This window comes from Rattus norvegicus, chromosome 13 (genome assembly GCF_021556685.1).
Source record: "Rattus norvegicus strain SHRSP/BbbUtx chromosome 13, alternate assembly SHRSP_T2T, whole genome shotgun sequence".
In the NCBI taxonomy this organism is placed as follows: domain Eukaryota; kingdom Metazoa; phylum Chordata; class Mammalia; order Rodentia; family Muridae; genus Rattus; species Rattus norvegicus.
In genome coordinates this window covers 83,176,634-83,202,348 of record NC_141546.1, presented here as the reverse complement: position 1 = coordinate 83,202,348, position 25,715 = coordinate 83,176,634, and the positions used below count along the sequence as shown (strand labels likewise).

At 45.9% G+C, this 25,715-nt stretch overlaps 1 protein-coding gene across 7 annotated transcripts in view; it reads left to right on the top strand.

The window, feature by feature from the left end:
• Pbx1 (PBX homeobox 1) overlaps positions 1-25,715 on the top strand; it is a 309,646-nt gene that overhangs the window by 11,158 nt on the left and 272,773 nt on the right.

Here is a 25,715-nt window from a genome sequence, read left to right as displayed (position 1 = left end):
CAGAGCTCTCAGGGCCACAATCTAGTTCTAGGACCTTTTGGTCTGCCCCTGACTTAGCATTCATCACAAGTCTGGCCATGTTCCTGTCTCCCATGCCCAGACCCTATCAGCCCCTCACCTCACACTCTGCCTCTCTGCATAGGACCATTCCACAGGAATATAACTGTACCCGGTGTGCTGCCTTGCGACTAGGTTCTCTCACTTAGCCTATTTTCAAGATTTGTCTACCAGTTCAAGATACATATGAGAACACTTTGTATCTTTTCCCAGCCAAATACTATTTCACTGACTGGATATGCCTTACTTGCTTCATCTGTCTGTCAGCTGATAGACGCTTGGGTTCTTTCCCCCTGTTGGCTCTTGTGGATACTATTGCTGCTATGTGTATGCTTGTATTACAGAGTTTGCATGTATGTGTCTTCTGTCCCTACAGGAGGGGAAGTGCTGGGTCACCTGGTAACTCTGTGGTTAGATTTTGAGGACATGCTAAAATGTTTTCCAGAGTTCCTGCAGTGGATATAGTGTTTAAAGATAAATAAGAAAAGTAATAAATCAACTGTTCCAGGTATACCTCATGCCCTGGTGTGGCAGACACATTCTTGAGCCCTGCTAAACTCGATGCTAGGTTTTGTCCTCAGCGGCCCCAGGCATCCAGCTCTGCTACCCCCTTTACTCCGTTCCGATCGGAGCTCTTTTCTTTTCCGAGTTTGGGATCCTGCTACGTGCTTTCTCCTACCCTTGAGTCAATCTTTAAGCTCAGTGAAAGGACATACTTTGAAAAGTTTAGTTGCCCTGAAAATGCGCAATCAGGAACTCTGCGACTGTCCTCTTAGGACAGTTAGGGTAAAAGCCCAAGCGATGAGCTTCTAACATTGGAGGAAGTAACATATGCCACATCCTTGGGGAGGAAGACACTTGGAAAACAACAACCAGTAACCACGTAGGATGATAGGATAGGACTTGGGCTCGCAGTCAAACCAACCGGCTCAAATTGCAGTAGCTGTTTGATTTCACAGGGCATCAATTTCCTCATCTGGGGTGAAAATAATCCCTAGGACCCAGGCTCGCTTGACAGACTAAACAAGACACCACCAGGAAGCGCAGCGTTCGGTGTTCAATGCCTGTGCTCAATTCATTGTGGCTATTATTATTTTCCAGTATCTGTGTGCCTCTGTGCTGACCGAGTCACTCCTGGGTTACAGACCCATCCATCTCTCTATGGGATGCTCGTCAACTTAAGGCATTGGAGGCTGTCTCAGCTCAGTGATGACTATTCTTGTGACGTGGTTGTCCCCCGGACCCTTTCCTACTCTCTGCGCCCAGTCCTAGAGTTCTCAGACAGAACACCGCCGTTCATATAGTTTTAAATCTCTCCATCTAAGTTTGCTAGTCATCTCATTAAAAGGACGAGCAATTTAAAAAAAAAAAACAAACAAACAAAAGGAAACAGGCAAACTAAACATCAGGATTGTATCTCATTTAACCTAAGTGTGCTTGAAATAACTGAACAAGTAATGGTCCTAAATGTTAGGGGGGTATTTGGGGCTCTGCTGTGTACAACAGTTTAGATATGGAGTGTGTTGTTCTGTGTGGGATGTGTCTTAATTCACCAGGTTGCGTTTCTCAGGCTTGCTGGCTATGTGTTACTACCATATTGGTTGGATAGCCAAGCCACTGAATGGCTATGCTGAAGGAATATTTTCTTCCCTGTTTTGGCAAATTAAGACACGTGTGGCTATTCCCTTTTCAAACTGGTGGGTCAGTAGATGGCTGGCCATGTATGGAAAAGCTTGTGTACCCTGCATTCTTGTACCCTGCACCCTTCAGAGGATGTCACTATGAGCAAGGACGAAGCCGGCCCCCACACCTCCTTCTCTGTCTCCCTAAATCATTTCTCTCCTTAACTGCTCATCTGTGGTTCTCTACCCCTAACAAAATCTCAGAGGTTCCTTAAAATAACTGAGTGGGCCGAACAGCCATCTTGCTATCTTTAGCTGCAACAGAGTGGGAACAAGTCGGCGGACTCCATAGTTGATATGATCGCTAGACTAAACTGCCAGACTGCACTTGAAGCCTGGTGCTCGTACTGTCTCCGTGTTAGTATGTCATTTTGAGAATGCCAGTTTCTCCTTTGGCTCTCAGCTTTCCTGGTCTGGGTGGATATAGAGACCCACTAGTCTGACCCTACATTCTGCAGGATATGGGCCCCTACATGGCCCGCTCCTAAGCATAGGCACACAGACTGGGAGGCAGGTTGAGCTGAGTGCTTATGAGAGAATCCTCTCATTGCGATGGCAGTTCTAATTTAGCCTGGGAATCTCTGTATCTTTTCTAGGCGGTCACGTAAAACTGGTTATGGTGATGTTACGGCTACTCCTGTCAATCAGACTGAATTGGATAAGACAAACTGAGAAGGGGGGGAAAGGGATGGAATTTGAAAAAAAAAAGTGTTTATGATGGAAATCTTCAGCTGGGGGCAAGTGCTCTGTAATCTACCTGTTGGCTTGGCAACAGCAGCAAACAATGTTTCATGAGTTCTATGTATTTGTAACTCTGGGATCCTAGATGGGAAATCTCATGGAATCTATGAGGAAAGAGACTCTACCTTTCTGTTGTTCATGAAGTCAAGCCCAGAAGTCTGGGTTTGCTTCCACCATGGACCTGGAGAGTGACTTGGTGATCTGTTGTCGTTCCTTGTGCTGTCAGAGAAACTTTGGAAACTTTACTGGTGAGGTTTTTTGTTTTTTGTTTTTGTTTGTTTGTTTGTTTTGTTTTTAAAGAAAGATGCTTGGTTTTGCCAGCGAAAGTGTAGACAGCTAGGGAAAAAGAAAGGTTGACACTTTTGTCTTGCTTTTAGAACAATTGAATCTGCCAGCAGCTCAAAGGAATATGTTTACCTGGTGGTATGGGCTAAGCCAGGAAGAGAGTAGCAGCAGGTTTTTTTTTTTTTCCCCTGAAGGTTTTGGGTGATTTGAGATCTCAAGTGTTGCCACTCTCAAGAGATTTCTAATAATTACCACTGTTAATAGGACTGAAACTTGGCATTTATATTTTGTCCATAACAAAGAAAGCCTCCTTGAGTGAACTCGGCTGAGCCCAGCTGGCATCCTGCTGAAAGGCGGGAGGGAGCAGCTAGCTCTGAGAGCTGAGAGCTCATTCTTGGCCACACAGGGCAAGCAGAGGCTGGAGCCTCCTCACAGCAGCCTACATTAACACACAGTTAAAACAAAGAGCTAGCACCTGGGCTCGCCTTTGTGTGGCCCTCTTGCTAGGGAGTCTGCAATCATCTCCAAGGCCTTAGGAGGGAAAGTCCTGGGTAGGTGCGGGTGGGTGGTGGTGCTGGCCAGATAGGGGTAGGAAGAAGTCAGGGTGTGGTTTGGCCAGCTGAGTCCTTTGGGGGTGGGTGGGGTGGGGGTGGATAGTGTGTGTGTGTGTGTGTGTGTGTGTGAGAGAGAGAGAGAGAGAGAGAGAGAGAGAGAGAGAGAGAGAGAGAGAGAGCGCACCCAACAATACATAAGAATATTCAAGACCTAAAAAAGTATTTGGCCTAAATCAGGTGGAAATGAGAAATTGGGAGTGTTGGAGGAAGCTGGGGTGGTGAAGGAGTTTCGTGACAAGCCTGGTGCTCAGGGGACAGATCCTCCCAAGACACAGTCTCACGTGGGGATCTGAGCTTTACAGAGGCACCAGGGTATAGTGGCTGAGTCATCACAGATCCACAGACTAGGCCTGGTTCAGCCCTACAGCAGCTGGGAATGCACAGGGAGACCGGTCGGCAGACACTCTGGGGTCTTGTCTCAAGTCCCCGGCACAGATAGCTTGCTTGAGATACCCCGAGCAGTGGAGCAGTGGCTGGTAATGAGATGAACTTTGCCTCCCTCTGTGCTTGGCCCTGGAGGCCGAGATCAGCTGGGAGCATTGCAGACCAGCCTTCTCTCATGCCTCCAGGCTGACCTCAAGGGTGACTGGAGAGAACGACCTCCCTGGAAACCATCCTCTTTCTCTGGAGTTTCCTTTACGGAACACTTTCAGTGTGGGGCTGGATTCCCCGATGATGCCTGCAGGGTCCCCAGGATTCCTACTCGGGGTTGTGCCTGTGTTGTTTGTGCTTCCTACAGCAGGGACTGCTTTCTCAAATGCACAACGCAAGCCCGGAGGTTTTGCCTAGAGAAGTGAGATGGGCTGGCGCTGGCAGGTCAGTTTGCAGCTCCTTTCTTAGTTGGGCTCTGTTTTCATCTCTGATCAATAAATATCCCAGTTGTTGCTTCATCTATGGAATTGGGTTAAATCACAGAGCACGGAGTTACTCAGAAAACCCTCCCGTCTTGCCTTCTTTATCTCTCAGCTATTATGGGGAGTGCAGCACCTTCCCCTGGGGAAATTTTTAACCCGAAGAACCTTGATGTACTTTAAACAGCTTTGACATTTGTTAAGCTTGGGGTGATTTCCTGAGCACTCGGAGAAGGCTCTAGGCCTTCTCTCCTGCCTAGTTTTTTGTATGGCCCCTTACCTTGTTTCAGAGACTTGTGTGAAGGGGTCTCTAGCTGCCTGATTTTTGCCAGCTTTTAGAAACCGGACAACTCATTTGGGGCATTGTGAACACACTTGCATCCCCTCCCCCACCTAGCTGGCTGGAGCCAGGACAAGAAGGGGCTGTTATGGGGCTCCTGTGAAAAGTCCCGGGACTTTATTTTTCTTCTTCAAAAGTTATGCTTGGAAAGATGCGTTTGATGTGAAGTTGTTATTCTTCAACGGATCTGTGTGCTTCTCTATGATTCCCCATCTGCAGCATGGTGGGGTAGTACCCCACCTCTCCACTAGTCCTGGAAACTTAGCATTGCATCCTTGTGGGAAGGAGAAGCCAGCCAGGTTGACTTGCCTCACAAGTAGGAAACATATCTATGATTTAATTCTCTCCATACATTCTCAAGAGCCTAGTGTCTGACCAGCCCCCTGAAGAAGTAGGCTCATTCCAATCTCCATAGGCTGTTTCTCTTCCTCGTGCCTCTGGGGTAGAGGATGGAAGGGTTATGGTGCACATGCTATGTGGACAGGTGTAGCTAAGATAGAAGGGTAGCAACACTAACGGCTGTCTAGTGACAATGAAAGAGGACCAGTAGGCAGTTGCTTATCCCTGCCTCCTCTCCTTGGTGCCTCTGTCCCTAGCTGGGATGTTTTGATAGCGTCTTAGATGTTTTTCATCAGTACAAAGGAAATCTCCTCTGTGACTCTGGTTTGGCCTAAGTACGCATGCCAAGATTTCTGTGTCATCTGCCCCGTCACCTGTAATGCCACCTCATGAATACTGCTTGAGTGGAGGCCATCTGAGGTTGTATTATTTATGAGCAAGCTGTACCAGGTATCCATAGACACCTGTTGGGAAACTACCGGTTGAATTAAGAAAACGTTAAACTCTCCCCTGTTTGGATTGATGTGTTCAGGAGTAGAAATGTTTGTGTTTTGGGTCTTCATGTGGCTTGACACGGCGGAAGAATCTATATTCTGTTTCCACCTCCTGACTGCTTTAGTCATGGACAAATATTTATGCAGCTTGCCTGGTGTCCAGATCACTGTGAAGGAGGAGGAACGAGGCTGTGCCAATCACAGCGCTTACATTTGAGGAGCTCACAGCCCCACGGGGTGCCTGAGTCATGGTCACAGTCACTGTACCATGGGAAGCCTGTAGACATGAGTGGAATGTGTTTCTTAGGACCAGGAATGGGGCTATAACCGTCTTCAGAACCGAAGTTCATGGCTACCCTGGCTGCCCCATGGAGAAGGAAGCAAATGGTTCTAATTTTATGCTTAGGCAGTCTGAGAAATTACTATGTTTGAGGCCTTGCCTGTTGTTTAAGTAACCTCTTTCATTTCCTTTTTGCCTTTCCCTCTTCAGACTCTCTTGTTCTCTTCCTCCCCTGGGCCCTCCCCACCCCCCCTTCCAAATTGCTATTTGCCAAACTTGTGACCTGAGACCACTTGGCATTTCCCCAAGATAGCTGGAATTTACCACCCTCCAAATAGGTATTCGGTGACATTTGCTCACCTGGGCAGCTTAAGCTACATGGCGTCCATCTGCCAGAGAGGAAGCTGAAATTTGCCTCTGTGCTCTAGGGTTCTTGCTAGCAGGGAGACAAACAATGCTGGGCCCTGGAAGGTGGAATTAATTTTTATCATGGCACACACACACGTACACTATGTATATACTCATATACTCATATGCACATTTACTATATGTTTAATAAATGCATGTAGACAATTTGTGCATTATCTGTCATTCTCTAGTCATTATTTTAACAAATCAAATTTTCATGGTTAGCTTCATCTTTCATATTTATACCCTCCCCTCCACCGTTCTTCTGTTTCTTCATCTCCTTCCGTGCTAGGAGAAGGCTTAGGATTTGCTTAAGGCTCCTTGAGGCCTCCTGCTTTAGACCGCTTGTCACCTTAAGGTTTATGATACGTGGGATGAGGGCTTTCCCACTGTGGCCCGCCCAGCCCTTCTGCTGGCAAGGAGATCGCTGCCTGTCTTTGTCTCAAACTGGTCTGGGAGCCTGTTCAGTGCAGTTACCAGGACAGACTAGCCCTGGAGGCTTCTCTGGCCCCAAGAACATGTAAACTCACAGTCCGTCTGTCTGACTGTCAGCCAGGGAAGAGAAGTGGGCTGTGTGGATGGAGAAGCTGTGGCTTGGTGCTTGTGCCTTCTAAGTGACCCCAGGAAGTGAGGGATGTGGGCAAGATGGTGGCAAACGGGATGGCAGGATAGTCATGGTTCATCCCTGAGTGAAACTGGGTAGAAAACAGCAGCAGAAACAGAGTCCCCCCTTTTCAGCGGGACTGAAACTTCTGTCCACACTTTAGAACAGTGGCTGCGTGTGCCAAAGCCCTCGCTCTGAGAGGAGCTACTGTTACTACTCCAGTGTTCAGAGACAGGGGATTGAGACTCACAGTTTAAGGAGGTTTCCTCAGTGCTTAGAGCCTGAGAAGCTGAGGCAGGACCTGTTTTACCCAATGCAAATTGTTCTCCAAAAGCATCCGACCTCAAGAAGTGGCCTTTCAGGTAGGGATTCTTCAGGGATGCTCAGGGATCCTACCCAGTTGTCTAAATCTCAGGTGATTTTTCTGCACTCTTTTCTGGTCCTGTTTCTTGGCTCAAAAAAAAAAAAAAAAAAAACAAAAAAAAAAAACCCAAACAAACAAAAAACACAAACTGCTCCAGGACTGTCCTTGTGGCCACACATACATAGAAAGAGGGTTAAAATAAATGTAAAAAAATGTAAGTCCAAATTCGTCATTGGGCCCATTGCGGATTTTCAATAAGCCTTTGGCTGGTTCCTTTCAGGCAATGAGCATGAGTTTGTCCAAGTGGTCTCCAGCTTGGCCATCCTAGCTGTGTATACTATTCATTGGCTCCTTCTCAGAAACGTAACCATTTGAACAGAAACCGATCATCAGAAGGCCCGTGGCCTTATTCATGCAAGCACTTCTGGCCTTGCTTTCTTCGTGCTTTCTCAGCCTTCTGTGGAGCCCGCTGTGTCAGGGCCCTTCCATGATTCTAGGAGGAAGGCCTTATTGGTGCCACTAAAGAGTCCTGATTCTTCAGTTCTACAGACACCCTTGTCTCATGACTAAAAGTTCACTCCTTTCCCACATGGTGTGTGTGTGTGTGTGTGTGTGTGTGTGTGTGTGTGTCTGAGTTTTGAAGATGGAAAAATCTGCTTCCCAAGAAGTCCCGGGTGTCCAGAGAGTAGCCTGTTATACACCGTTGCCCCCAACTTTGGTGCAACTTTGTCAAGGGGACTAATCATGATGTCACCTCTGGTTCCTTCATCTTAGGTATAGAAAGGGAGCAGATTAGTAACAACAATAATAAATCAACACATCTATGTGTAACATTATTGTATAATAAATCAAGACATCGATGTGTAATGTCATTGTTTAGAAGACAGTACCACACCCAGAAGACCTTCAAAAAGGACATCTTTACAAGAGAAGAAATAAATTCACCTTTCCTCATACTACTCAAGCTCAACACCCACATTCCATTTGGGTATCCTTGTGTTTACACCCCCTTTCAGGGATGAGATTGTCTCTTTTTTAAAGATTTACTTATTTAATGTATGTGAGTACACTGTCACTGTCTTCAGACACACCAGAAGAGGGCATCGGATCCCATTACAGATGGTTGTGAGCCACCATGTGGTTGCTGGGATTTGAACTCAGGACCTCTGGAAGAGTGGTCTCTTAACCGCTGAGCCATCTCTCCAGCCCCACGATTCTCTTCTTCTTCTGAGCAGACATACCTCTTGTTTACTCATTGATGACCCGACGTCAACCAGGGCCTCAAGCAGCTAAGTAAGCTGGGCAAGTGGTCTAAGGGACTTTGCTAAATAACAGTGAAAAGCATTTTTTTTTAAATGCAAGGGATAGTTAACCTGCAAAGCTGTGTGTCAGCCACTCTTCCTCCTTACCAACTTCCCAGCCTGTCTCTTCAGATTAATTTAGCACCTTGTTCACAACAGATTCTAGAGACTTTGGCTATGGTTTTGACTTAGCCTTTCTTAGCAACAATAGCAGAAGAAAAACATTCTCTTCAAATTAAAAAAAGAGTTAGAATTGAAGATATGAATAAGTTGTGTAGGGAAAGCAGAATCTTTTCTTTTTTTTCTTATGTAACATTTCTTTCCTATTGTTGTATAGCAGAGAGGATTCCAGAAGTGGCACAACGGGCATTGTTCTTGAAGACATAATAAGTAAATTATTATATTTTACTGAAGCGCCCTTAATACAGACTTCTATCATAATTATTGGTTTATGGTCCATTTTTCTCATTAGACTGTGGATTTCTTAAAAAATAATTTGTGTAGATTTTAATGTCCACACAGCAGCAGATACTCAATTTTCTTGGCTCAGATACCATTAAGAAACTTATGACTAGCTAAAGACAAACCAGGGATAGACCTACTGGGTCAATAAGTACCATACAGAGGTATGAACATTTTATCTTTTGTAAAATAGTTTATAATATTGCTCCAAATACTTGCTCAATACATCTTGCCACAGCTTGTGGGTTGAACCCTTTTAGTCAGGAGAGGTGGGGGACAAACCACCAGTTTGGAGTTACCTCTAAGAGGACATGTAACTATTATAGATTTTTTTCCCCTTTCATATTAGTTTTATTATAGCACAGGCCACAGGATGAGAGTAGGATGGACATTTTTCCAGTCTGCTGTTAATTAGCCTAGCACATCTGACTAGGAGACCTATGGTTCTAGGCATCTGAGGCAGCAAGGTGTCTCCACCTCTCCCTCTGCCCCATACATAATCATGACTCCCAAGACCAGGAGTGATTCTTGACTTGAACATACTTTCGGAAGAGAAACTTGAGAAGCAAATGACGGCTGATCACATCAGCACTCAACCAGCGTGTGTAAATTTTAGTGGTTTGCTCACACTTGTTCATGCCTTTACAACAGAGTTTTTACCGTCTTTCCCTTTCTCCTTTTCCCTTCTTCGCTTTTCCATCTCATTCCAGTGCTAAGCCAAGCAAACGCAAAACTGGACCTGGTCCTTAAATTGTTCACCTTTGGGAGAAAGGCTTTCGGGCAGCGTTGGTCAAGTGTGCTCTCGAAGTGTGACCTGAGATTGTGAGCTTTATCTCGGAGATGCTGAACTAGCTAGTCAGGCTGTAGTTCATTGCTTGTCTGAAATGGTTCATTATGTATAGAATCTCTCTCTCTCTCTCTCTCTCTCTCTCTCTCTCTCTCTCTCTCTCTCGTGCTTAAATTATTTGATTTTATTATATGTGTATGGGTGTTTTGCCTGCAACTTTACACCAATTATGTGCCTAGTACCCTTGGAAGCTAAAAGAGAGCATTCTGTCTTCTGAAACTGTTTTTACAGATGGCTATGAGCCCCCGTGTGGGTGCTGGGAATGGAGCTTGGGTCCTCTGGAAGCACAACAGCCAGTGCCCTTAACCACTGATCCAACTCTCCAAACCCCCAGTAGATGCTTTTGGTGCTCAACAGACATCGCTAGAGGAAGGAGAGAAAGAAAGGAGAGTCGCAGATAATTTATCTCTATCTACTTTGGATTTAATTATTTTAGACGGAACATCTTACAAAAATTGTTTTTAAAGCCAGCATTCTCTGCCTTAAGCTTATAAATTTCACGTAGGTTTGCAAGTGACGAGTGGAAGCCAGCTATGGGATGGAGATCCTCTTAGCCGGGGTTGAAACACATCAGTGAAGTGCACACCCAGAGAGGTTTGCGGTTCAATCAACCTGTTAGTGAAGTGGGGGAGAGTTCATGAATAGCTTCTCTGTTTTCTGAGCTGTGATCTTGGACTTTGGGATTAGGAAGTGTGAGAGAGTTTCTGTGGAGAAGATGATGGGGTGGGAGGTGTGCACACGGGGACACATGAGAACCGTGTAAAGACAAGTGATAATCAGATTTAGGAAGCTGGCTAGACAGACCCTTTCAGTTGAGAGGCGGAGGTGGGAGGAGAAGCTGCTTCTCTAATGAGGGGCTCGAGTTTCAGTGCCTTCTTTTTATCCCCCCCTCGCCACAAATGGTCCGTCTTTCCCCTTCCGTAAAACCTTCTATTCCTGCTCCACAGATTACACTAACTTTCTGTCTGCTTGTGCTAATTTTGTTTACTTTTCTTTCCTGTGCAGTGCATCAAACTGGAATGGTAGAACAGGACCTCTCTGTCTCGTAATAATACTTAAAAAAAAAAGCACAAAACCTAAAAAGTGGAAGTAGGAATTTATTTACTTAAGGTAGAGCCACAAGGAACCTTATGCTAGGGGAATATTGTAACAGAATAGGGGCTCTCATCAGCAGCCCCCATACCCTACTCTGCTGCAAACGTGTAATTTAAACCTCTCCCTGGGGATAAGTAAAGCCAAGATTGTCCCCCACCTTCCCTCCAGTTCCCCCCCACCCCCCACCACTGGGGAAATTCCTAGCGAGGACAGAGTCTGTGATATCTCAAAGCTGGCTGTCACTTCTCAGGGTCAGGCCCTGGGGACACCCTTCCCCCAGTCCTGGTGCAGTTCCAATGATTCTCAGAGGTAGGACGAAGCTCTGTGTGCCCTACTAACCTCCCTTCTCCTCAGCCACCCCCCCTCAGTGTTGAGTCCCACATTCCTTTGTGGGGTCATTGCAGAGTCTTGTCCTAGGGAGGGTCTTGAACAAAGATCTTCTGGAAGGCGTTGAGGAGGTCGCGTCCTTTGGTTTGCTTTGGAGACTAGAAGCAGGTCTCTTCTGGGAGTCTTTATAGTGGTGGCGGCGGCGGCGTTCGGTTTCTTATTTTTTGGAACCACAGGCTCTTGAGAGTCTTCATCTATGTTCTTGATTGCTAAGAAGCTCGCTTTAATTTTGCAATCCCAGGGGCTAACATCTATACATGTCTCTCTGTAGATAGCTATATGGGGAAGGTGTTTCTATGTTTCCACATGTGGCCTTTCGGTTTGCTCGTGTAACTGAATACATTTTGGTGGCACGTAGGCTCGTCTCTCTAACATCCTTTGAGTAGGTGCTGCTTTTAGACCGCAAACATCCAACACAAGGATCCGTGTGGGGTACAAAGTGCAAAGGGAAGCAGGCAGTCTAACTTAATGTGTACATGGGAGGCGTGTGCTGCCCTCAAGCTCGTGGGGATTGCAATGTTGGTACTTCTGAAGAACCCCGATCTCTCAGAGTTTTGCTGCCTGAGGCAGCCCAGATAGGAAAATGTACTTAATCCCCCCTCCCAAGGATTCCGTCTGAGATTTAGGTGTTTAGGCTTTATATTGGTGGAGGGAGTTCTCTAATGGATTCAGAGAAGTAGGCGGGAGACAAAGCGGGGTGTGTTATCTACGGAAGGAAGACGTGCGTCCTTTCATTGATGTCTAGGCTGTGCGTGGCTGAAAATGTTGACTTTTCCCCTCTTACAAGAACCATCCGACACAGCACTATTAACGTAATGAATGTTCAACAAATGAACATCTCCCCCCTTTCATTTCCAAGGAAGAGTGGAAACACAGAAACCCATTTGGAGCACCCCTCCTGAAGCCTGCTCGGCCGAGTCCGTAAATAACAAGGGCCACCCCGCTCAGGACAGTTTCTTGTATGTCACTCGAGCACCGACTGTATTCTTTATTCAGTCATTTTTCACCTCGGGGAGCTGTGAATCTCCTCAGAGCCGTGCTTGTAATGTGCTTTGTAAATTACAAAGCACCACACTGACTTTAAAGTTCCTTTTCTAGCCTGTGCTGTCACAGCTGCTTGTGACTCTTGAGGGAGAGAAAGAAGTCGCAGGGTGGCAGGCGTGTGGAGGGCGCAGATGTAGAAACCTTGCGAAACAGGGAGTTGGTGGAGCATACAGAGGATATGGAGCTGGGGATCCCGGGAGAATCAGGCAGAGAGGCATGATTGAGGGTTAGCTGATGAGAGCGGAGTCCATTTCCCACGGCAGAAACTTGAATGTAGCGCTTACCTGTCCACAGAGAGGCCGGTGCAGCAGTCCACGTGGATTCTGTAGAGAATGAAGCATAGTTTCAACCTCATACCCGATTACAAACGGAAATTCTTTGACTGAGGTTAGGCAGCTCTGCTCTGTTTGTCTGTGTCCCCACGCCATGGTTCATGGGCTCAGGTAGCTAGCTAGACCATGGGATGCATGCAGGCTCCTATGTCATTTCTTCAGGTAATGTATACTAGTATCTTTCCTATTTTTCATTTTATTGAAATTTTTAAACCAGTTGGTTAACGGCGTGTGCACATAGGTGTATGAGCCATAGACCACATGGTGGTGAGAGCTGAGGAGATCTTTCCAGGGACGAGGAGTGGGAAGGGTTGGGGGAGGGGTTTGGCTCTCTCCTAACGTCTCCTGAGTTCCTAGGATCAAACTCCGGTCAGCAGGCTTGGTAGCAAGTGCTTTTACCTACAGAGCCTCTTCTCCAGCCCTATTCTGGCATCTTTTGTTTTTGCTCCAGAAATATGTGGTCCTGATTTTGGTAACTTGTATGGTACGTTCTAAGAACACTCCTTCGTAGAAGCAATGTGCGATGCTGCCAGGAGCTCTGGAGGAGGGACTTACATTCCCACAGTGAGGAGTTGGTTGCTTTTCTATGTGGCCAGACTCTGCGTGCCCCACTTGTAAGATCCTTCCCAGGGCTGTGCCCCTGGCACTCCCTTTTCCAGGGTGAGGAACCCTTTGTAATGTGAGTGCTTGATCTGCTTGCTGTCTGTCTTTTTTTGTTGCTAGCTATGGACCTTGGGGTATCCAGTTTTCATAGAGCTGGGACATCATGAACGCGTCTTCTTCTGTGTGTTCAGTTGATTCTCTTGCTGGAAAGAATGCCATGACAGAGCAACCTTGCCCGTACTACCACAGTGTACTCCGGAGAGGCAGGGTGCCACGTGCCAGGTGTTGCAAGCCCCATTTCTGCTGGCTTTCCCTTCCAACCGTTCTCTGACTCTCCTACTTAGTCCCTACTTCTCTGCAAGAGAGGGAAAAGAGCCCTGAGGACACAAGGGTGCCATATCACCACACCTGCCCTGCTGAGATGGATGGGCACCTGGGTGTCTTTAAAGTTGAAATCTGAAGACCAAAAGAAAGAGAGAAGGCAGACAATGAACAAACAACACCCCTCCCACAAAAGCCTTAGCAGTGAAAACGCAACCCCAGGCCTTGCTCACGCGTGCAGAGTGCCTGAGCTCAGAGGGTATGCCATCCCTAGAAGCTAGCAACCCTCCTGTCCACGTGTGGTCAGAGAGGTTCCTGACTGAAAGCCGGCTGGCTGATGACGGGAGAGACAGAGGCCTGTAGCGCACAATAGAGAGATCAGTAGTTTGTGAAAGTTGTAGCCCTCTTTTATCAATCACAGAGAAGACAAACTGGCTTTCCTGGTGGTTTCTGCTCTATGCTGGTGACATTATTATTATTATTATTATTAATTTATTTTTTAAGAAAATGTAGTTTGAGATTCTTGGGATCAGTATCACCATCATAGTTGCACACAGATCCTGAGGAAAATGTAGACTTAGGACTAAACACCCTGAGCTTCCAGGCAGAGGGTGGAGGGTGCTGTGATTTGTAAATCTCAATGTATGCTGGGTCCTTTTCTGTATTTTTTATTTTTTGACTTTCAGAAAGCCGTATGATCTGCCTCGTCTGCTGCCCTTTCCCCCTCAGCTCTTTTTTTTTTTTTTCTTGGTCCTTCCCTTTGTCTATAAATCTGCCGTGGCTTTATTAGGAGTTGCCTTTCGGTTTATGAATGAATGAATGAGGGAGGGAGAGAACGAGAGAGGGAGGTAAAGACTGACTGAAAAAGGACAAAATAAAACTAGCTCTTGGCTGGCAGTCTCTAGCCGCCTTGAGGGACTCTGTTCCTGCTTTCTGTTTCCTTAAGTTTATCCCCCACCACACACTTTTTCCTTTTGCTCCCCTGGAGCAGAAGCCTCCGGTTTCTGCCCTCTAACCTCACTTTTGCCTTTCCTGTCGTTTAAGGAGAATCTTGCTCTCTCTAGATTTTTTTTTTTTTTTTTTTTTTTTTGAGACTGGATCCTCCAGAGCTGATGGTTTCGCCCTGCTGGCCTCTCTCTCTCTCTCTCTCTCTCTCTCTCTCTCTCTCCTCCCAACCCCCTCCCTCATGGAGGGTTCATCCAAAGTTCGAATCCAGACTCTGAACGAAGTGGCGCAGACCTTTTCCTGACTCCTCACCCTTTGTCCTCATCACCCAGTGACAGACAGGAATCAAAAGCTCAGGACCCAGCAGAGAGAGGGGCAGTGGGGGAGGGAGGAGGGAAGTTCGCCTTAACTGGCTGGGCCTTTAACTTCTCCGGAAGGGGGGTGGTGGGAGGGGGAAAGAGGAGGAGGAGGAGGAGGGGTAATGGAAGAAGGAGGAGGAGGAGGAGGACAGAGAGGAGGAGGCTGGCAGCAGGAGTAGGGGCCCCAGAAAGGATTTTTTTTTTGTTTTTGTTTAAGTTTCCCCAAGCACACACTGAGTATTCCCAGCTTTGCAATGGTTTCATCTGGTTTCTGTTTGAGGAGAGGGGAGAGGGTGAACAGCTAAACGAAGGGCTGGGGAGGGGGGAAAGAATCGACCTGAAAATGGTACCTGTGTGGCTGTCTTCAGACATCTGGATTCTACAGTGAGAAAACAAATTCTCAGAGATCTCAGGGTTCACCTTTCAGAGGTGGATTACACATTTCAGGACACCAGAGGACCATAGAGCAAATTACTTCTTCCAGAGTGCTAAATGGTCCCCTGGTGCCCTGGGAAGAACCCGTTTACCTCCAAAAGGTGAGTTGTTTATTGCCAGAGAGTAGAATATTGGCTGTAATGCGGGCTCATCCATCCTCCCATATCCCTGCGAGGTATTTAGGGTATAGGTGATATTAGCCACCTGTCACCACTAGGAAGGGGGCTGACAGATAAGTTCTGATTTTTGTTCCTCAGGCTGAGGTGCTGGGGAGTAGGGAAGTGACTTTCCCAAGGTCTTAGAGTGAGCGGGACTGAAGCGGATTCCCTTCCTGTCTATTGTTTTGGTTTGTGTGTGGGACCCAGTTAGGCCGCTACCTCAGCTGTCATTTTTTTAGGTGCCTATCCCCTGTTTGAGACAGGGTCTCACACTGACCTGCGACTCACTAAGAAGCATAGGCTGCTCAGAGAGCCCTGAAACCCTTCATTCTCCTGTCTCCACGTCCTGAAGGCTGTCTTACAAGCATAGGCTACCATGGCTGACTTTTTAAAATTTTTTAAATAATTGGGGTTCTGGGGCTCAAACCCAGGTCTACCTGCTCTCAGTGAGCACATCAACTGTGTCATCTCTCTGGCCTTTGGATTAAATTCCTATTTCAGTTGCAACATCTTTTGTTTCTTGGATTAAAAAAAAATACCTTAGCTCACTTCTTAGCTTTTCTTCTCTGGAAAGAGTAACAGGGGGAAAAAAAGTTGGGGACCAATGAGACTAAAAGCAAAGCACTGTTGTGGTTCTGCTGGGCCCATCTCTGAGCCCACAGGTCTTGAGCTCACCTACTTGAAGTGCTTGCTTTATGGACTCTGACCACTGCCCTCCCCACTGTGCCTCTGAGGTCAGGACTGCTGAGCCCCTGTAAACAAGCGGCTGGTGGAAAGTGAATAATGGGGTCTAAATTGGTGAGGAGGAAGTTAAATTGAAAGGTGCTGTTTCTGGTGAGCAGTAATGGGGAGAACAGCCATGGAAACTCTCTCTCTCGGGAAGGTGGGACCAGGAGAGTTATTACTTTTCCTCCACTGATGCTAAACATCACTGGGAGTGATGGAATGTGGGGTGTGGAGGGGTGTATAGATTTCACATGAACCTGCACCATGGCATGGTGAAGGAAGTTGGGAGTGTCCGTGGATGGGGAACTGGTTTATCATGCCAGGACTCCTGGGTCCCATTTCTCCTTCTGATCACAGATATCCAAACTTAACACAGAAGGTTATCGACACTGACTGTTTGGATGTGCGATTATACTAAGTGCTTGCTGGGGTTTTCTGTGACACTGACAAGGTCTTGGATTTCATTGGAATTATCTCATAATCTACATAATAATATCCCGAGGTGAGAATTATTAGTATTTTAGCAGGCGAGGAAACGGAAGCATAGAGCGATTAAATGAGTTGGTTTAGTAAGTAGTGCTGGCCCCTTGTCATTCCAGTGAGAGGCTCGCCAAAATGGTTGCAATCAAAGGAACATCTTCTTAATAAGGATGCTGGGTGGATTGATTCTCAGTCATTTCATGGAAATATTCATGAGAAACTGAGTCAGGGCTGCCTGGTGGAAGTGCTGGTGGAGCCAAGGCTGATCCAGTATAAGAAAGTTGGCTTCTCAGAGGTAGCAGGCTCCATTTGCATACAATAAATGTTTTAATTACTAATGATCCTTTCCAATTAATTAAAAAGTATGTCTGTCATGGCACTGCTTTCTTGGCAGCATTTTTCTTGGTGATGAGTTTGTACGCATATTTAAGCGCTACAGTGACATCTATCCTCAATGTTTCCTAACCCGGGCTCTGTGTAGCTGAACATCTTGTTAGCAGACTTGTGGGTGTTTTCCTATCCTAGGGGTTAAGAAAGGAGAGCTCCATGCCTCACCCTGGGCCTGGGAGTAACTTGGTGAACGTGCCCACATTCTAACCATGGTGGCTGCCTTCCCCTAGATGCGTGTGTCTTGTGATATGGAAGAGACAATTTGCAAAGTTGGGGCCCTTTGTGAACAGGGGGTACGGTGTTGCTGCTGTTAGATGCAGTCTAGACTTTCCACCTCCCCTGTGGCACTTTTGGCAACTTGACAGGTATAATTGATGAGTTATTCTAAGAATGTGATTCCTGAGTAACTCAGAGTGGGGTGACTATGTTTCTGAGTAGTTAATGTGGCTGGGGGTTGGGGGGTGGAAGGCGGATGAAAGGTGGGGGCTGGGAGGATGGAGGGAGAAAGGGAGGGTTGGGTCTTTGTTCAAACCAAGCGAGGTACTAATTCTGATTCAGAGAGAGAGAGCGACAGGGAATCCTCCTCACAAAGATGATTGTGATTGGGGTATGGGAGTTGGGAAGTGACTTTTCCAGCTCACTCCAGCATCCCATGAAAGGGGATGTGAGCATGGACAGCCCCACTCTTCATGAGGGTCTCATGAGAGTTCCCAAAGCTGCTTCCACTGCATCAAGAATTTGCTGCCCCGTCCGTCTCCCTCTCTCTTTTCCTTCCAACCATTTATGTCCCCAGGCTGTGCAGATTTGAAGGTGTGCTGAGAAAAGGAGGTCCTCTTCTTGAGCTTGCTCTCTCACTGCCCTGCCAGAGGGCACGGGAGGTGGCAGCCGCAGCTGGTCAGCGATTTGCAGGCTCAGGCTGTTTTCTAAGTTCTTGTCCTGTTTCTCATCCCACCTCGTGTACCCATGAAGAATCTTTGTTTCCAGCAACAACCCCTTCCCCTGAATCTTCCACAACCTTTCTGGTTGTGAGCACTGTCCTCTGCTCCCAGAACTTTCTCCCCTGAACTCTCAACTCAACTATGGTGGGTTCCTCTGTCCTTCCTAAGGGAACCTCACAATTCCTAAAGCAAACACCTATTTAAGGATCCAGATACCACTATACTGTTGGTTTTTTGAATGCCAGCGGATCAATGGGATCATCCAAACTTATTTTTCAAATGTTGGATGGAACCCCCCCTAGATACCAAGATTACTCCAGAAGAATTAACTTGTGCCCTCGAGAGGCTAAGGGTGCTTGTCTGAAGCTATGTTCTCTCCCCTTTCCTTTTGGGGACAGTTGTTCATTCCAATGCAGTGGCTACCAGAGAGGTGCTTAGTTTGTGTGAGACTTTGTTTTCATTTAAAAAAAAAAAAGTGTCGAATCTGCAAATTCGGTTTTGAGGTCTACAAGGTGGTCAATGTAAGAGGCCAAACAGCTTTAAAGTACTACTGTTCCTTTACTTTCTTTTAAATATTATTTTATTATTTTACGTATATGAGTGTTTTGCCCATATTTATGTCTGTGCACCACTTGCATGCCTGGTGCCTGTCAGAGGCCAGAAGAGGGCATCAGAACACCCGAAAATGGAGTTATGCTGACTGTAAGCCACCATGTGGGTACTGGGAATTGAAACTAGGTTCGCTAGAAGAGTAGCCAGTGCTCTTTAATGGCTGACCTGTCTCTCCAGCTCCTCGTTCTTTTCTCCTCTTAGCTTTTCTGGTAAACTATAAAGGCCTTTGCGTTTTGGGGAGAAAGATGCCCCCAGCCTACCTTGGTATAGGTACTTGCTTCCCTGACTTAGTGTCTCCCCTGGCTTTATGGGGCTCTCAGGGCATCCATTGCTCTTAATTTTCTTGTAGTATTGTGTGTATGGAGCTGGTGTTTCCTTCCTTTGGAGGCCTTCATTTTTTTTTTTTCCACCTTATTCCTCTTCACCTGCTATTGCGTTTGTTGTTCCTGGGAGTTCATGGCACGGTATTAATTTCTATAGTAACTCAGTTTGCACAGCACTTGGTTATTTCAAGATACTCCCCTTGTCACCACACATCAAAGGTGACTTTAGCCCCATTCAGATATGCGGACCTTAGGTCTGGAAAGGTTTGAATTCTCCTTGTACTTCTGCTTCAGTTGGGGAGGATCACTGCAGAAAGGACAGTAGGTTTCTCAAAACTGAAATTGGAATCATAAACCCTGAAACCTTTCATTGCTGCATTCCCCAAATAAAAGCAACCTGTGAAATCAATTTTAATGTATATTACAATACATCTGAGACATTATGCGAACCCTTAACTAGGATAGAAGCTATGAGAGAATGTTTGTTCTTTTCTGGATTAGGATTTTATTTTATTGGGTGTGTGTTTTATATAATTTCAGCTATTTTAAGTACTTAATAGTCACAAGTGTCTAGAAGTCCTTTTGCTGGACTTTGTAGCATTAAGACACTGGCTCTCAGAAGTATGGTGAACTCATAAAAACCCCAAGTGTCTTGAGTCATGCTGTGGTTCTTAATTCTTTGTATGAGTTCATTCATCCTTTGCCATGAAGACCAACAAGCCAGGCGTGTCCGTCATTTTTGCATGGCTCTGTGTGTGTTATGCTCTAGCTCAGGGTTGAGGCGGTGTCGCTATTAGGAAGCTTTGTAACAGTCCTATGTCTGTGCGGTGACTAAGCTTCCCAATTCCCCACCATACCAATGATGTAGGGTGTAGGAACCCATGGATTTTTCTGTCTTGCAGAAAGCTATAGAATGGAATCACCACTGCCCAGAGCTTCCCTAATATGTTGCTATGGATTTAAGTATTGTTTTTTTTTGTCCCAAATCTCTGGAAACCATGAGAAGTGCCCTTGGGAAGTTATTCTAGTATGCCAAGTGGGCAATGCCAGGAGAGCAATTTTCAATAATGGTCCCATGGTGACAAGCTGGCCATAAAGCAATTGAGGATGACATGAATGATGTTTCTCCCAGCTAAGGCGAGCATGGAAGACAAGGTCAGTTACCTGACTGGATGATGACAGTAGGATCCTTCTTTTCCCCTAAGGAGGAGATGAGCCGTTCGCCCACCCTCCTTTTTGGTGTGTTGCTAATGATTCGTTTGTTTGGTATCACAGCCCAGCTGAGCTGAGCTTCGCCCAGGAGATCTCCAAACCCATCCAATCGTAGTTAGTGTCTGCACTGCACTGGCTTTGAGAAAGCTCCAGTGGGAAGTCTTATTTATGATGATGATGGTCAAGGTTATGATTATTGACAGCCATTATTACAAGCATCATTATTATTTAGTGTTAATCAACAGCTGGATGAAAGGTGCACTAAAGAACACAGAATTAGTCCTTGTCTTTGCCAATGGCCTCATAAGAAAAGAGTGACAGGAAGAGACACCCGGCCTGGCCTAGCTAGGAAAAATACATTCTAGGGAAATATAGCTGACAAAATAAGTCCAAAGGTTATAATTTTTAGGGCTTTGGTAGAGTCTACTATGACACCATGAACATAGATTAGCAAAATGCACAGTATAATTCCCAGGAAAGAAAGTCTATTGCTTCTGTCTAGTTAGAGGGCGCTATAAAGAACAAATACAGAAGGAAATTCGTCACAGTGTTATGTTTTGGTGCATAGGCAATTTTAAATGTGTAACTCATGGATGTATCCCATACCTTTAATGGCTAGAGTAGTCCCTGAAATTTTTTCTGTGTAGAAAAGTCAAGGCAGAGAGAACATTAGGGTTTCCAATTGACCCACAAATCCAGGTTATGTTACCTGGTAAAACTGGGCTACGTTCCTGCATGATGAAAATTTGCCCCATCAGTCAATAGGACTGATTTTTTTCCACAAATAGAGTGTTTGACAGTGTCTGGGGACATTATTTTTTGGTGAATATGCTGACCTATTTCTATGACATGTATTCTTTGCATTTTTTAATAGACTGAATATTATCAGTATCATCAATCTAGACTCACCTACAAGAAGCTAGGTTCTTTGAGTCAGCAGAAAGGGTACTTGTTTAAGGAACAAGTGTTTCATTTATCTTGAGTTTAACAACTAAGTTAACTTTTGAGCTTCGGTGCCTGCATTGTAATATAGGGACAGTAGTGGTCGCATTCATAGACTATTAAGAATTGCAGTGTTCTCTCTGCCATTATAGTCTGCCACATTCTGTCACGGCGTTAATCCCTTTCTTCCTTAACTTAAGTTGCTCGACTATTCTAGAAATGAAAAGAAATATATTATCTAGGAGGAACACAGGGCTGAAAGAAAGTGTGCTGACCAAGACTGCCCTGTGCAGGTGTATGGTGCAGCTAGGGCATGAGACCAAAGTGCCTTGTTTGCATTGGTTACTTGTGTGCGCACCAAGCCCTTGATTCAGTGGCATTTATTGATATGGGAGGGCAGTTAAGTCAAGTTCTGGGGTCTAAGCCTTGAGTTGGGGTTCTTATTGGTTGTTTGATTCTATAGATTGCCTAGCAGTGTCTTTCAAGGAGTGATTCTTCATGTGAGAAGTGGTTTTTGTCATATCTACTGCTTCTAGTAACATACCCAGGCTTGACCCTCTTGGCCAGGATGAGCGTTTGGCCTCTGAGAGCCTTCTAGGTTCTGTCTTCTCTCAACTTGTCTTACATGGTGGCTTTCTCAATTGAAAGGATGAGCATTGAAAGAAACTGGTTGAAAAAAGACAAGTGTAGCTTCCTTTGAGTGATGGTTTCACAGAAGAACATTTTGGGAGTGACAGAGATCATTTTCTTTTCTTTTTTGTTTTTTAAAAATTATTTATTCATTTTTATCTTATGTGCCTTGGTGTTTTGCCTGCATGTATGTCATGTATGTGTGTTTTAGAAGCCAGAGATCGAGGGCTGTTGGCTTCCTCAGTCACTTTCCGATTTTTTGAGAGAGTCTCTTACTGAACATAGAGCTAGCAAGCTTTCTATTTCTTTCTATTTCTGCCTCTCCAGCATTGGGATTATACGTATCAGTTGTCACACATGGCTTGTTAGGTAGGTGCTGGGATCTGAAGGGGCTAAACCATTACCGTCCAGAATCATAAGGATTCTGGTGGGTATCTATGTACTCCAATCCATAAAGATGGCCACTGGACAGTCTCTGAGGAAGATACGTCTATGGGAAATGAACCAGACTCATCCTTAGAGGTCTGTCTCATGAGTAAATGAATGCCCCCTGACCTTTGGTTGGGTGACTTGGAGCCTACAGTCTGTGGTAAACTCTTCGAAAAATGTGATCTCATTTGGCCTTGGCATTCATTGCTACCCTTTCTAGACAATAAGCTCCACCCTTACCTACAATGCTCCGCTGCTTTTATCCTCCCCTCCCCTCTCCCTGTTGAAGGGCTACCTGGGCAGCCACATTTTTCATAAAGAGTCTCGTGCCTGAAATAGCTTGACATTTGTGTGGTGCCTTGAACTACACAGCACATTTCATTTATATGCTCGGATTTGACCTTTAAAACCACCTGGAGGTTGGAAGGAGAGGTCTCATTATCCCCTTTACATAAAAGGAAGTCATGCTGGATTGCCTGGGGTTATCCACAGGTACGTGCCCCAGCTTGTCTTTGAATACTGGTTTGTCCTGGCTCTAGCCTGTCCCACCCACCCCTCTAGATGGACCATTTGTCCCTCCAGCCCCCATATACATTCCTTTTTTTTTTTTTAAACTTCTGATTATTTTGAAAGGTGTTTTTGCAAGTAGCCCAGCCAGTCTGATTTCCTTTCCAAGACCTCCTATAGAAGCCATGCCTAGCCTCACTGCCTACCTTTGCTCCTCTTTGATGCCACTATGAACTAGTTCTAGTTCCTTATTAGAGGATCCATGGTCTCTTTTTCTTTAGCCCTCCTCAAGTGAGTTTGTCTCCCTTCCTTTTCTTCAGGGAAGCTCACAAAGTGCTGGGTATATTTTTATCATGGTATTCCTATGTGAATATTTGGTCAGTGGCCTCTTGATTTTCAGTCCTTTCTGAAGAAGAGTTAATAGTTCAAACCATTTATATTATTATTATTATTATTATTATTATTATTATTATTATTATTATTAATTCATTTATTTACTTGGAGAGTTGAGACTTACAGGATCTGTTCCTCTGTGTCTGAGGAAGGCCTGGGAATGAGGACAAGTGGGAATGGAGATTAGACAAGGTGACTCTGAGGGTGTTTGTCACTTTCACAACCTGTTAAATAGTAGCAATATTTAGGAAACTGGGACCCAGTGAGCACAACCCTTCAGAAGGCCTGCTGCCCAAGTGGAGTGGATAGGATGGACATTCTGAGTGTTCCTTTTTTGTCTCATTTTTCCTGTTGGTTTGCTAGCCTTTGAAGCCCCTCCCCACCCCACTTTCTTTTCTTAACAAGCTTCTACGCTCTTTTGATACAAGTCAACAAAAGTGGAAGGCCGTTATGTACGCAGCTAAAACTTGAGGAAGAAATCTTTCCCAAAGCAAATTTTTAACTCCCAGCTGCCAGTTAGAGGGCATTGCCAAGCATGCAATGGTCTGAGCCGCTCTCCCAAGGTGAAAGGCTCACGGTGTTCCTGCTTCCCAGAGCTCCACAGCTGTTTGACCCCATGACCCTAGGAATAATCACTAGGACTTTTGGATCAAATACACAAGTCAGGACTTCCCTAAGTGGGGAGGAGGAGCTCAAAAGGTGGGGCTAGGGAGATGGCTCCCTTGGTAAACCACTTGCCTTGCGAGCATGAGTTCAATCTCCAGGACCTACATAAGAAGCTGGTCTCGATCCTGGGAGGGTGGAGACTCAGGGGCCATAGCATAGGACTTTGGCTAACTAGTTTTGCAACTTCCATGAGCTTCAAGATCAATGGGAGATCCTGTCTCAGAATGACTGGTGAGACATCTGTGTCGATTCCACAGCACGCACACATGCACATATACACAAATACCCCACATCCTCCTACTAAGGACCTGAGTGGTCTGCTATACAACAACAACAACAACAGCAACAACTCAGCCACTAATCCTTCTTTGGCAGTGCAAAGCAAACAGGGATGAAAGGCCTTTCCTTTGCTGAGGTACCGCAGGGCCCTCTTGTCCCAGCATCATTCAACCATGATTAAGGGCTTGCTTTTTGTAGGACCCCGTGCTTGTTGTAATCCTTGACTCTCAATTTCACCCCTAAGATGGTCTGGTCATCTCTTACACATTCCCCTCCAGTCTCAGGATAAAGGACAGTCCAGGTATGAACCAAAGCACACGGGCTAACATGTATGCGGTAGATCCCGTAGAACATTCACGTCACTTACCGCTCATGGGACAGACGTGGAGGTGAACATCTGTAGGTTAGGGCTGCTTTTTAACTGGGTTGGATCTGGAGTTCAGCAGCTCCACCTGGGCTAGTAAAGGCCCTGAGGTTGCCATGAAAGCTAAGAGAAAGAGGAAGGTAAGAGGGCTCTACTGAGGCCCTGAACAACCACTTGAGATTTCGTGAAGTCCCAATTTACTCTCAGCTAAGCCAGTGCTGAAAGGCAGGGTGACTTTGCCACGCCTTTGTCTTGTCTATTGGAAAAGGACATCAGTAGCAGGGGGAGCCGTCTCTAATGAGCAGAGGACACACAGGCTCCCTTGTAGATGAGTTGGGAAAGAGGGAGACTGTGATCTTACAGTCGTAGAAGGGAGGCTTTGAATCTTTTGGAATCAGACATGGCGTTGATTTTACCTGGCTCCGCGTAATATTCAAACCCTTTTCCAGCCTGGGCTACTTGCCTCACTGGGAGCTATTTTTAAATATTTCCTAGTTGCTTTAGATGACTCAGAAGACTAGCATTCCTTGAAGCCCATTCTAGAGGGACTGGAAACAGCTTCTTCCTCCTGAAGGGCTGAAGCCATGTCCTTCCAGGTCTGGCTGAGAGCTGCCTGACTCTATTCACCTACCCCAAGGATGGCGATGTAGCCCTTAGCCCCTAGAACAGGAATCCACACAGCTAATCCATTTAGGTAAAGCTGTTAGTTGAGAGGTAATCTAATTAGTTTCTCTTTTCCCATCTTCCTATTGCTGCCAGAGGAGAGGGACTTCAATCTGTTTCCCCAAACTCCTGAGTTTGTACGGAGATCCTTTGGCCTTGGCAGAGAAAGCCACCTGACCTGTTCTAGGTCCTGGTTCGTTACATTCTGTGATGTGCACTGTGCACATAGGCAGGACCGAAGAGGAAGAAAGCTTGAGAGAATGATAGAAATGATTACGAACTTGGCCTTGGTGGGCACCACCCTGCCTGTCCCTTCACCCGATTTTGATATCCGAATTTACCTCTGGATCCCACTTTTCTTCTTTTTTAAGAAACAATTGGTCTCAACACTGAGGGAAAGCATCCTAGTTTTATTTTATGTTAATGATCCTTTTTTGTTTCAGTTACTTTTAAAAGTTTGGTCATAAGGCCAGAGACCCCGCCTGCAGCTCTGTATACATTCCTTTGTATATCCACACACTCCTTGCCACGCAACTGTCACAGACGGAGAGCCTCTGTACACCTTTCATGTGTCCCACATTTCCCATCTTTCCCAACAGCCATCACTCCCCACTGGTTCTGTGTCTGTTGTTGCACAGGGCCCCCCCTCCCCACCCCCACGTCCTCAACAGACATTATAAGAAAAAAAATTGTAAGACTAAATTGTTGCCTTGCACAGGGGGGCTTTAGCCATTGAGAGAGCTCCCCGGGCATCTAATTTCTCTTAGATTTCTTCTGTCCTCAGAGGTCCCCGAAGGTACTTGTAGAATGTCT